The sequence below is a fragment of the Phaenicophaeus curvirostris genome, chromosome 21, assembly GCF_032191515.1.
Source record: "Phaenicophaeus curvirostris isolate KB17595 chromosome 21, BPBGC_Pcur_1.0, whole genome shotgun sequence".
Classification (NCBI taxonomy): domain Eukaryota; kingdom Metazoa; phylum Chordata; class Aves; order Cuculiformes; family Cuculidae; genus Phaenicophaeus; species Phaenicophaeus curvirostris.
This window is the reverse complement of record NC_091412.1, coordinates 10,679,455-10,690,259: the sequence shown is the minus strand read 5'-3', so window position 1 is coordinate 10,690,259 and position 10,805 is coordinate 10,679,455.

The window sequence follows — 10,805 nt, the reverse complement described above, 5'->3', positions numbered from 1 at the left end:
CACTAAATGCTGCGTGCATCCCGTGCGCGCTGTCTTCCGTGCCAACGCCTGCATTCTGCCTCTTAACATGATGCCTAATTGCCTCCTTGCACCGCGCTGCCTCAGATGCTATTTTCTGGGATAATTGCTCCCAAAGACTCCCCATTTTAATGTAGTCGGTACCACATGGTCTAGCCAAAAAGTTATTCAAAACAAACCTTGGGTCCTGACCCAGAAGGAATCATGGCAGAGCTTCCTGGGAGAAGCAGGGAGCTTTTCCTCCAGCCTTTCTTCCTCCCCGCCTCTTCCCTTCCCTGCCTCCCCTCCTCCCTGCGGTCGCTGTGCGGGGATCGCTGGGGTTGCAGCATCCTCGCAGCCCCCCGCATCCCCGGGCGCTGGGAGATGAGTCAGTGACAACCTGGTCACCAGTGAAAAATCTTCTTAATTATTTAAGTGGTGGTAAACGCCTGCTCTTATTGGTATGGGCATAAGCTGTAGCTTTGCTAATTTTCCTCTTTAATCTCCTGGAAGAGCTGAGCGGCTGCTCTCCTTGGTGTTGTGTCTCCCTAAAGAAAGAGGCTTTGAAGAAGTCGGCTCCCTGCTCAGGATGCTGATGTGAACGAGTCCCTCAGCAAACAAGTTTCAGGCTGTTCCCCTAAAAGCACTTGAGGGTTATTTGCGAGCGTAATGTCAAGACAGCCTAACGGGAGAGCTGTGCCCCGTTCGGTTTTAAACCGCGCCGCACTGCAAGCTTCCCAGGTGTGATGTTAGTGCTGATTCTGCCTTTTTCTCAACTTCCCATCTGGGAGATGGAATAAAGCAGAGCCCCGCTTTGCCTTTCGCAAGGAGACTGTCTCCTCTACGACAGCTCCAAAAGAAATGTTCCCGTTGCTTTTTATGGGACCTTTACCTTCCCCGGCTCAGGCCAATAATGCAGAGGCTGCTCCTTTGCAGGGGGAGTGTTTTGTGTGTGGAATTGTTCCCTTCATCAGCGCCAGGCGCACCCCATCGGCTGTATCGCTGCACAAGAGCTCGTTCCCCTCCCTTCCCCACTCTTAGGGGCAGAGCAGAACATATGTGCTGTTAGCTCTTAATTCTTCTGTGGAGCATTAGGACTAATAAAAACCTTTCAGGGTATCTGATGTGAGAAGCAGCTGATGTTGCACGCTAAGACACAGGCTGGTTTCCAAAATAAAGCCCCACATGCTTTTTCCAGTGGCAGCGACGGCAAAAAAGCCTGTGACCCCCTCCTGGGGCAGGTGACACTCATCTTTGCTTGACTAATTGCATTGGATCTGCATACCTAGGTGGTAATGAGGGACTTGAGCGCCCGGCGTACCCTTTAAATAACGGAACATTGAAGCGTCATTGCTTTCATGTTTGTCTACTCGCTTCTAATTACTGAAGGCAGCTGACTTTAAAGCAGAGGCCATTTCCTCCCCTTCCTGCAGCGGGGTCATAACAGCTTGTTTATATACTCCTGAGCTGGTTTGCTGCAACAGATTGTGACTTTAAATAGAAGGTTGCTAAGAGTGAGGTAAGGGTGCCAGGAGAAATGAGCTTTCTCCAAACAAGTCACTTGGTATTTAGGGGAGATGGGAGCAGCAGGCAAAAAAGCATCGCTGGGGAGGTGAGGGATGGGCGGCTCTCGTCGGCGGTTGGTATAACAAGCGATGTATGTAGGTACGGATGTTCTTTTAGAAAGCAGAGGGAAGTGTGATCGAGCACGTTGTGTCCCGGGGAAACCTCTCTCAGGATTTTCCTGGACCACCTCGCGAGAGCGCAGAGTTACTGGTTATTTATTCATCCTCGGCAAATGCCAGTAGCTCCTGTTTGGCATCGGGCTGAATATCAAAAAAGTTGATTCATTGACTTAAAAAAACAAAAACAAAACCTACACTGGACAAATGCCGGGGAATATGTGTCGGTAAAGAGGTGGACTGAGTGATGAACATATTTTCTCTCTTATTTCTCTGACTCACACGGCCCTATCTTAGCACAGATTTTATTATCTTATCAAACAATTAATTACCTACATCCTTTAATTTCATACATGTACAGTTTGAGATTGTTGGTTTTGTCTTCAAATGCCTCTTATCCTCTCCCCAGTAGACTGGTGCAGTTAAATAGATGGGATTATTTCCTTGGTGGCCATGCCAGATTTATTTATACTGCTAAGCCTGCTTTAGGAGTTGGGGTGAAGACAACTATCAGACTATCATATTTAGCTGTACCCCCCTGGATTTAGTCCCTGGCAGGCTTCCACTAAAGTCTTGGAAAGAAAAATTCATTAGGTGAACCTTAGCGTGATTTTTCCATGGTTTTGATTTTAATCAAAGCGCGGATTTGAAATTGTTTTATCGTTAGAATCTGTTGACTGAACGTCAGTGCGAAGCAATTCCCCTCACCAGGGCCGGAGACTCATCCGCTGTGCTTAGGTAAATCCCAGACTGTGAGGTTGGAACAGCGGAAAGGGCAGAAATTAGCCTCCAAGGTTTGCAAATGCGCTGCGGGCTGATGTCTTTCTGCATTTCAAGGACTTAAGTTCAATGGCAAGGCTGTTATTCTGCTTATCCATAATGGGCAAACTAATCAATTAAAATGGTCTGTCCTTAAGCCATTGCAGAAGGGAAAGCTTGTTTCGAAAAACTGCCTTACAGGGTCTGCGGGACCGAGTTAAACAAAACATCCCTTTATCTCCACATCTGCAAAATCGAGGCAATGCTTTTTACCCAGGTACCTGGGAGCACGGGGAAAAGAAATCCTGAGGAAGCTTTTTAGTACCTTACTAAGGAGTGGGGTTTGCAGAGGGCAATGGAGCTGGTTTTCTCTGAAGACCAATTTACACAAACCCCAGTGATGCAGCGAGCCTGGATCTCCCAAACCTCAGGGCTGCATCCGAACAGGAGATGCTGTGCGGACCCCGAGGGGAGCTGGAGGGGGGTCGGCCGCCCACGCTGGACTTGTTAGACCTGCAGAAGGGAGCCTGGACCTGTTATACCTGAAGAAAAAAGCCCGCGTGTTTCAGAGCTCGTGTGCATGTGTTTTCGGTAACGTTTGCTGATGAGATCCACCCTGGGTGTACGCGTTTGAATTTTAAAGAGCTTTGCTTTCCAGGTCAGCGCGGTGCCAAACTCAAACCCGAATTCCTTGTGAATGAGAAATAAAAACGCTCTAGAGCCAGGCTGCCTGCGTGCTGCTTCGGTTGGGGCTGTTGGGGTGCGCTGACCGCAGCAGCGTCCTCCAGGTAAGTACAGCTTTTAGCTGCTGGGGCTGCAGGTAACCCCCCTGCGTGGCCGAAGCCGCCGCGTGGCAGACAGCAATTTTCTTTGCTTGCAGAAAGGACGAGGTCAGAGCGTCCTGTCGCCGGAACTCGTCTAAACCGAGAGTAATTGGGCTGGAATTGGTGGTTACAGTGATGTAAGAAGTGGTGTAAGGCAGAGGTGAAGCCGGATCCTAATAACGGCTTCTGCCTGCTCGCTGAATTCTGCAGAGAGATCAGCACTTCCAGCAACAAAAGAAAGTAGGTCAGTGCCAGGTCCCCCTCCCTGCCTGCGCGCTGGAAGCACATGTGTTGGATTACATGCCTGCAGATTGAAGCAGGAGCCGCTGGGATGGGTCTTTCTTTCCCTTTGGGACGGTGCACGTAAAAGCAATTTGGTGCTTTACGACGTGCTGGTGCGGTCGCTCTCTCCATGCGGTTTTTCTTGGAGCTGCTGCATCCCCGATGCTTGGGGAGCTGGGGGACCTGTTTGCATGTCGCTATTGCAGGGGTGGAGCTGCCCTGGTTCCCCGTAGCCCATCTGGGGTTCAGGGAGGGTGCGAGGCACCAGGATGCGCTCCCCGTTCCTGCCCATCCCCAGTACCCTGACCCCCAGCCCGCCCTCGCCTCGCCGCAGCCATGAAACTCCAGTTCTACCCAAACCATTACCCGACACGTTAATTGGGACTCCTGCTATGATTAAAAAGAAATTTCAGATTAAACCCGCCACGCTGTATGGCTCAGGAAGAAAACATCTCTTTATAAACCCAGCAGGAATATGGGGACTCCATTATTATTATTTTCTTTTAACTTTGAAGAAACTGGCTCTCGCTGCTGTTTTGACCACAAGGAGACAAGTGCGGCAGTCACTCCGCTATGGTCAGAGCCAAGCGGAAGGGATGCTTGCAGGGAGATAAAATTGCAGGGTGTTTTTCCTCCTTCTTCTTTTTTTTTTCTCTTTAATGTGATAATCATAATGGATTTATCTCTGTAGACTTTGGATCCTGTCTATGTGAGTCTCCACAGGCTCCTCTGCTCTGAGGAACTTGTAGGTTGTACAGACCAGGTGGGTGGGCGAGTCTGGTCCCAGCTCCGAGGAGCAGAATATGGTGTTTGATATAATCACATCTCCCAAGGGACAGGGGACAGGACGAGAGGGAATGGCCTCAAGCTCCACCAGGGGAGGGTCAGGCTGGACATTAGGAAAAAATTTTTCCTGGAAAGGGTGATTGGTCCCTGGCAGAGGCTGCCCAGGGAGGGGGTTGAGTCCCCTTCCCTGGAGGGGTTTAGGGGCCGGGTGGACGAGGCGCTGAGGGACATGGGTTAGTGACTGATGGGAATGGTTGGACTCGATGATCCGGTGGGTCTCTTCCAACCTGATGATTCTATGATAATTAAATCCACAACCTTCTCAGTGCTGTGCTTGGACAGCTTTGAGTGGCTCCAGCTTGCTGTGTCCCTGGGGAAGGTCCCCAGGTGAGCATCGTTTGGTTGTTGCTGCTGCTTCAGTAATTGGAAGGACGTTGATGGCCAGGTGAAGTGTTTTGAGACTAACGGTGACCTCTTAAACTCACATATTTGCTCTATTTGCAAGGTTGTAATGGAGTTTGCAGCCAAAATCCAGCTCTCCTCCACCAAACGCTGCCTTCTGAGGGAGGCTGGAGGCTGAGGAGGGTTTTTCCTCAAACAAAACTCTCTGCGTGCAGCCTTTTAGCTCGGACCCGCTGCAAATCCCCCCTGCGCTGAGGGGGTGCGGGGAGCCTCTCGCTGCCCGTCACCCAGCAGGGGCTCAGCTCCAGCCCTCCCACCGCGCCAGGAGATAACTGTGGATGTTCAATACCTGGAGCAGAACGCGCCGCAGGGCTGCGGCAGCGTGGCCTCTGCCTCTGCTCCACGCTGGACTCGCCGAGTCGATAGGCGAGGGCAGCGCTAGATTATCCCCCGCTCCCCCGCCTTTTTTTTTTTATTCCCCTTTAAACTTTTCTCGTGTTCCAGCTGAAGCAGCATGAGGTGAGTAAACTCCACTGCTCAAAATAAGAGTGGATAAGCTCAGTTTACTTGCATTTATTCATGACTTCACCACTCCACTGGGGCCTGAAAATCAGAGCCAAAAGGAACTGCAGTGAAAATTGGCCTACATGTGATGGCTTTAAATAATCTGCCCTTTTGCTCTAGTTCTGTGTTGAGATGTGCTGGAAGCCTGAGGAGCTGGGATCTGACTTGATGTAGGAGCTGCTTTTTGTTTTCCTGCCCTGATGTTTGAAGCTGCTGTTGGTTTTGTTGTATTTGCTGGAACGTGGGGGAAGATCTGCAGCTGGGGGGGCAGAAAATATCTGTTTGAGAAGCGCTGTATTTTAGTGTGGGACTCGAGACGATCGGAATCGGCACAATGAACTAGCCTTTATTCCCAAAGATGTGAAAATTAAGAAAGAGAGAAAATAGAAATAAATTGATTAGCGTGTGTGGCAAATATCGACACCCAGGGACGGGGTATTATATTGGGCTAAAAAACAGTTCTGCTGGAAGAACGGTTCATGTTAACAGTGAATTCTTGTTAGCACTTGCATTTGGGCAGCCTGTTAAGGCGAATACAGCTCCCAGCTGACGCGCGGGACGTGCATGTGCCTGACACTTGCACCAGCCAAGGAAGAAGTCACGCAAGCCATCGGAGAGCCGAGCGCGCTGGGCGAGGCTCCGCTTCAGCATCCGAGCAGAAATAGAACTGGAGCCATCTGCAAACCAGGTCAGCGCTGCTCTTGCGCTTTTTCTCTTGGGCCCCTTTGAATCACATCATGATTTCTTTCCCCCCCTCCGCCCCAGCTCCCTGCAGCTGGGTTTGCTTTTCACATGCTCTGCTCACGTAATTGCCTCTAATGATTTCTCAGCTGGTTTTCCTTCGCTCTTGACTCAAATATGACCGCCTTTTCCCCGTTTTTCCCCCTTTACGAGGCTGCACGCACCCACTCCAGCCTGCACAGATGCTCCCCTTCTGCTGCTCTCCCATATGCTTGCCTTGCCTCACTGTTTTCAGCTGGAGAGTCCCCATCTCTCTTTCTGAGAGCTCCACCCAGGTGATGCAGGAGCCTCCTTAGCCTTGTGCGGTGCTGCTCACACCCTCAGGTGTCCTTGGCTGGTCCCAGCGTTGCTCCCCACCAATGGTCTCGTGCGTGGTGGGGAAGGGGCTCCTACGAACACACAGGATGATGGAGCATCAGGAGAGATGCTGCAAGGCAGGGCTGCTCCGTGTCTCCAACTGCGCCTTTGTTATCCGGACGCTCACACCACAATTTCAGGGCAGCGGTGCTCACGGCGCAGGCAGAGGGGGGGATTTTGGAGGTTCCCCATATTTGCCATGTGGAAAACCCTTCCAGGCACCCGGTGAACCCGGTGGTTGGGGTCCTGCCGAGCCAGCTGAAGCACCAGAAAGTCCCAGCAGGCTGTTAGCATCCCACGGTATATTTAGTTGAGGTTTAACAGGGGCTCCGTATGTGTGGGTTCTCTTGTTTCCTTTTGCTTTCGACGTGCTAAGTAGATGCAGGAAGGAGTCGAGAACTCTTCCCGTGATGGCAAGGATGCGGTCTTGTGGCTCTGCGTGTCGTTTTCCATTGTGGGGCTGGAGAAGGGAAGACTCTGGGGAGACCTTAGAGCAGCTTCCAGTGCTGAAAGGGGCTGCAGGAAAGCTGGGGAGGGGCTCTTGATCAGGGAGTGCAGGGAGAGGATGAGGAGGAGTGATTTTCAGCTGCAAGAGGGGAGATTGAGATGAGATCTTGGGAATAAATGTTTTGCTGTGAGGGTGGGGAGGCCCTGGCCCAGCTTTCCCAGAAAAATCATCACTGCCCCATCCCTGGAGGGGTTCAAGGCCAGGTTGGATGGGGCTTGGAGCCCCTGATCCAGTGGGAGGTGTCCCTGCTCATGGCAGGTGTGGCACTGGATGGGCTTTGAGGTCCCTTCCAACCCAAATCATTCTTTGATTCTATGAAAAGCATTGGCATAAGAGCTGGAGAGGAGTGAGTGTCCCAGGGTCTCCTTCCATCGTGAATCCCTGACAACGTGGTAAGGTCTTTCCTCAGCAGGGATTTTCCTTAGGGACACAGGACAGTGAAATGGTACCTGCAGGCAGCTGGGTCTGCGCTGCTGGTTCTTGTATGTTTGGTCCTTCTCAGGACCCGTGCCAAAAGGATCGCTCTGCTTTTCCTTTTAAAATAGTATTGGTTTAATTTTTCTATTTCAGAATGAGCTTTAATGCCCGAGTTTAAAATAATACAGGTGCTCTTTGTGCTCCCAGGAGGGTTAAATGGGGCTTATCCCAAGGACATGAGGGCACACAGGGCTGTTCACGAGGCAGCCCACCTAGAAACACTTCTCTAAAGAAAACCTCCGAGAAGCCAAAGACCTTTTGATGACAGGGTATTTAGCTGTGGAAAGATTGACTGAGGGAATAACTCTGAAATCCTTTTCCAGGGAGAGCAATTTCTATGCGCTATTGAGAAATCAGGTCTGCGAGAAGTTTCACTAGGTCTGTAGGAAAAAAGAAAAAAAAAGAACCAAGTCACACTGGTAGGCTCGAAGTAGAGGTGTTAAATCTCAGCTGCGAGGTGGGGAAGGTGCCGTGCGAAGTCCTGCGCTGAGGATGCTGCGATACCTGCCCGCGGGAACCACGGAGGGGAAGGGGATCAAGGGAAACCGGCGCAGCTCAAATTGAAGCAGACAAAATCCATCTCTGGGGATGAAACCCTTGCTGGGAGCGGGTTCTGCTTCTCTGGGAAATAAAGTGCACGGACGCGGGGAAGGAATGGAAATCTTTGTGGGCGAGTCAGCAAATAGCCAAGAGTTTTGTTATTCCCTAACAGCCTCAGAAGCCTGCAGTCTGTCATAGGAGCAATTTCATGTTTTAATAGAAGTGTTTTGCTTTTGACCCCGTGTGGCCGAGCAGCCTCTGCAAAGCAGCAGGCGAGTTTTACTGTTTCCATCTGATTTTTGGTTTTCCTCCTTCTCTATTTTATTTTTTTTTTTCATCTTCTGACCCCTGGGTGGGTTTGGGCGGGCGCGATGCTCGGGGCAGGGAGCCCTCTGGGTGCAGCAGGACCTGGTTTGGAAAGGATGGAGGTGACACACATGGATGCGATGCCCAGAGACATTCAGGTAGCCAGAGAATTATTGTTCATCATCACCATTTGGTATTTAGGCAGTAGGGGCCTCAGTAAGTATCAGCTGGAAGTACAAAACAGCCCCCAGCCCCAGAGTTTCCCAGTACCAGCGATGCCTTTTGCTCCGGAGCAAGATCGAGGGTTGGGTTGCAAACCACTGACTTCTGCCTGGACCCAGGTCGCTTTCCCTGGGCGACGACTTGAGTCTTTTCATCCGAATGCGACGCGTAACTTTAAACCCGCGATCAGCGTCGCCCTTTAGCTGGAAAACACCGAATTCAAAGCATCTGGTGGGTCCTGCAGTGTTTTGTTAGGCGAGCGCAAACAAACGGAGAGGAGAAATGGAGAAGGGAAAGGAAATTTTGAGTCATTTTAGGAATTCTTTGGCACCACCTGCCTGACCGTCTGCGGCACGAGGGCTCAGACAGGCGACTCCCTGCGTGCGGGCGGCTGGTCTGTAAATCAAACCCACCACGACGATCGCATTTGTTTATCACCTGGGCTCGTGCCGCTGTGCTCGAGCTGCGTAGATCTTTTGTTTCATTTCTTCTAGCTGCATTCCCCCCCCCCAAAAAAAAGAGATTTGTTGGAAGGTAACTGTGCCGTTCCCTTTATCCTTCGGTGGTTCTTTAAATTCTCTTTATTTCCAGAAGACAGCGAGCGAGCCGGGGTGGAGCTGGTGGTGTTAATGTTCTGCAGCGGGAGTGAAATAGCCTGGAGATGTGCAGCGAGAGCAGGGGCGCACGCCCTAAATAGGAGGGTTAACCAGGGCTTATTCTGAGGGAAGCAGTAATTGCAGCTCGTGTGAAGCAGCGATATTCTTTTGTGCATTATTTACCCAGGAACATCTGCTAATACATATACATTCTCCGGTGCGTGTAAACAACTTGTGCGGGAAGAGGATTAGGAGATGTATAAAAAAATTAGAAGCGAGTTAAAAGGGCAATTAGAAGAGCAGAAAGAGATATTGAGCAGTGAATTAGGGAGGATATTTTAACACACAATCAGAGCTTCCCGAGACGTATTCAGAGCAGAGAGAAGGTAAAAGAGAAAATTGGCCAATTACGAAATGATAGCGGGGAATTGGTGACATGGGAGAAGGTAATGGCTGATTTGTTAAACAGTTATTTTGATTCTGTTTTCACAAAGGAGGAAGAGGATGGAGGGCAGCTCTGGGAAGGACTCGGGCTGGGCGGGTGAGGATGAGGATGAGCTTGCAGAGGGAGGAAGATGTGGCTGCGGAGCCGCTGGATGTGGGGAGAATTTCACCCGTAGTCATGGGATGGGGGGAAAAAACTGGATTTAGTGAGCGGTTCCGTGCGGCAACAAGCCAGGTAGCGAGGTCTTGCGTTACAACACTTGCTTTTGTTAGCCTAATTGGCTGCTTTTGAGCAGGGGCCAGGGACTGGGGTGGCCACGGAGATGAAAGATCCCTTCTCCTCTTTGAAGGAGGTTTCTCCGAGCGAGAGGAGGCTGGAGCGTGTTGGGAGGCAGCGAGATGGATGGATGGGGGGACTCTGGAGGGGAGCTGCTCCTGAAAACACGCCGTGCAAAATATCAGCCCTCTCCGTCCTGGTTTCACAGTGGCTTTTTCCTTCCATTTGTAACCCCCAAACTCCAAGGCGGTCGGCGACACAAGAGCATCCCTGTAATCCCTGTTGCCATCAGCGTCGTCTGGGGTTGGCGATCTCGTGTTTCACCCAAGCGTTTGTGAGCTCGGGGCTGCCGGATGCGATAACGGAGAGAGGAGGGCTGGTGGAACACAGGGATGATGTCAACATACAAGACCTCAAGGAGATAGTAAGCGATGGAAAGGGAAATGTTCATGGTCATGTAATGGGATCTGGGGAAGCGTTCCCGGCGCGTGTGGTTGAAGTTAAGGCAGGGAGAGCATCCACAGATGAAGGATTTAGGGAAGGCTGAGCTTGAAGCATCACAAAAAGTGTTATATTTGGCTTGTGAGAAATATGAAGTGATGCTTTTGTTTGGCTCAGTCCCTCTGAAGAGGGGATGTGTTGCAGAGCAAATTTCTGGGATAAAGGGAGTCGTTTGGAAATGGTGCTGGGGGGGCACAAGTGTCATCTGGGAAGCGATGGGGAATCCGGGAGGAAGTGCAGCCTTGTGGTCTTGGTTTAGACTGATAAACTAAAAATTTATTCTCAGTATCTGAGAGGCATTTGGTTTTCATCCTGCTTGGGAGGATAAAAGAGATGCAGCGTCGTCTGGTTTGTGTTTTCAAAGCATGTATGAAAAGCTCCGTATTAGCAATTACGGGATGAAACTGTGGAAAAGTGCTACAATGGAGAGAAAATTGGCTCCGGCTCAGGAAACGGGATTCTGCCGCCGGGGGTGAATTTCCAGAGGCACAGTCTGGGGTCTCTTCTGGGTTCTCTGGCATTTATTTTTTTAATTGAAAG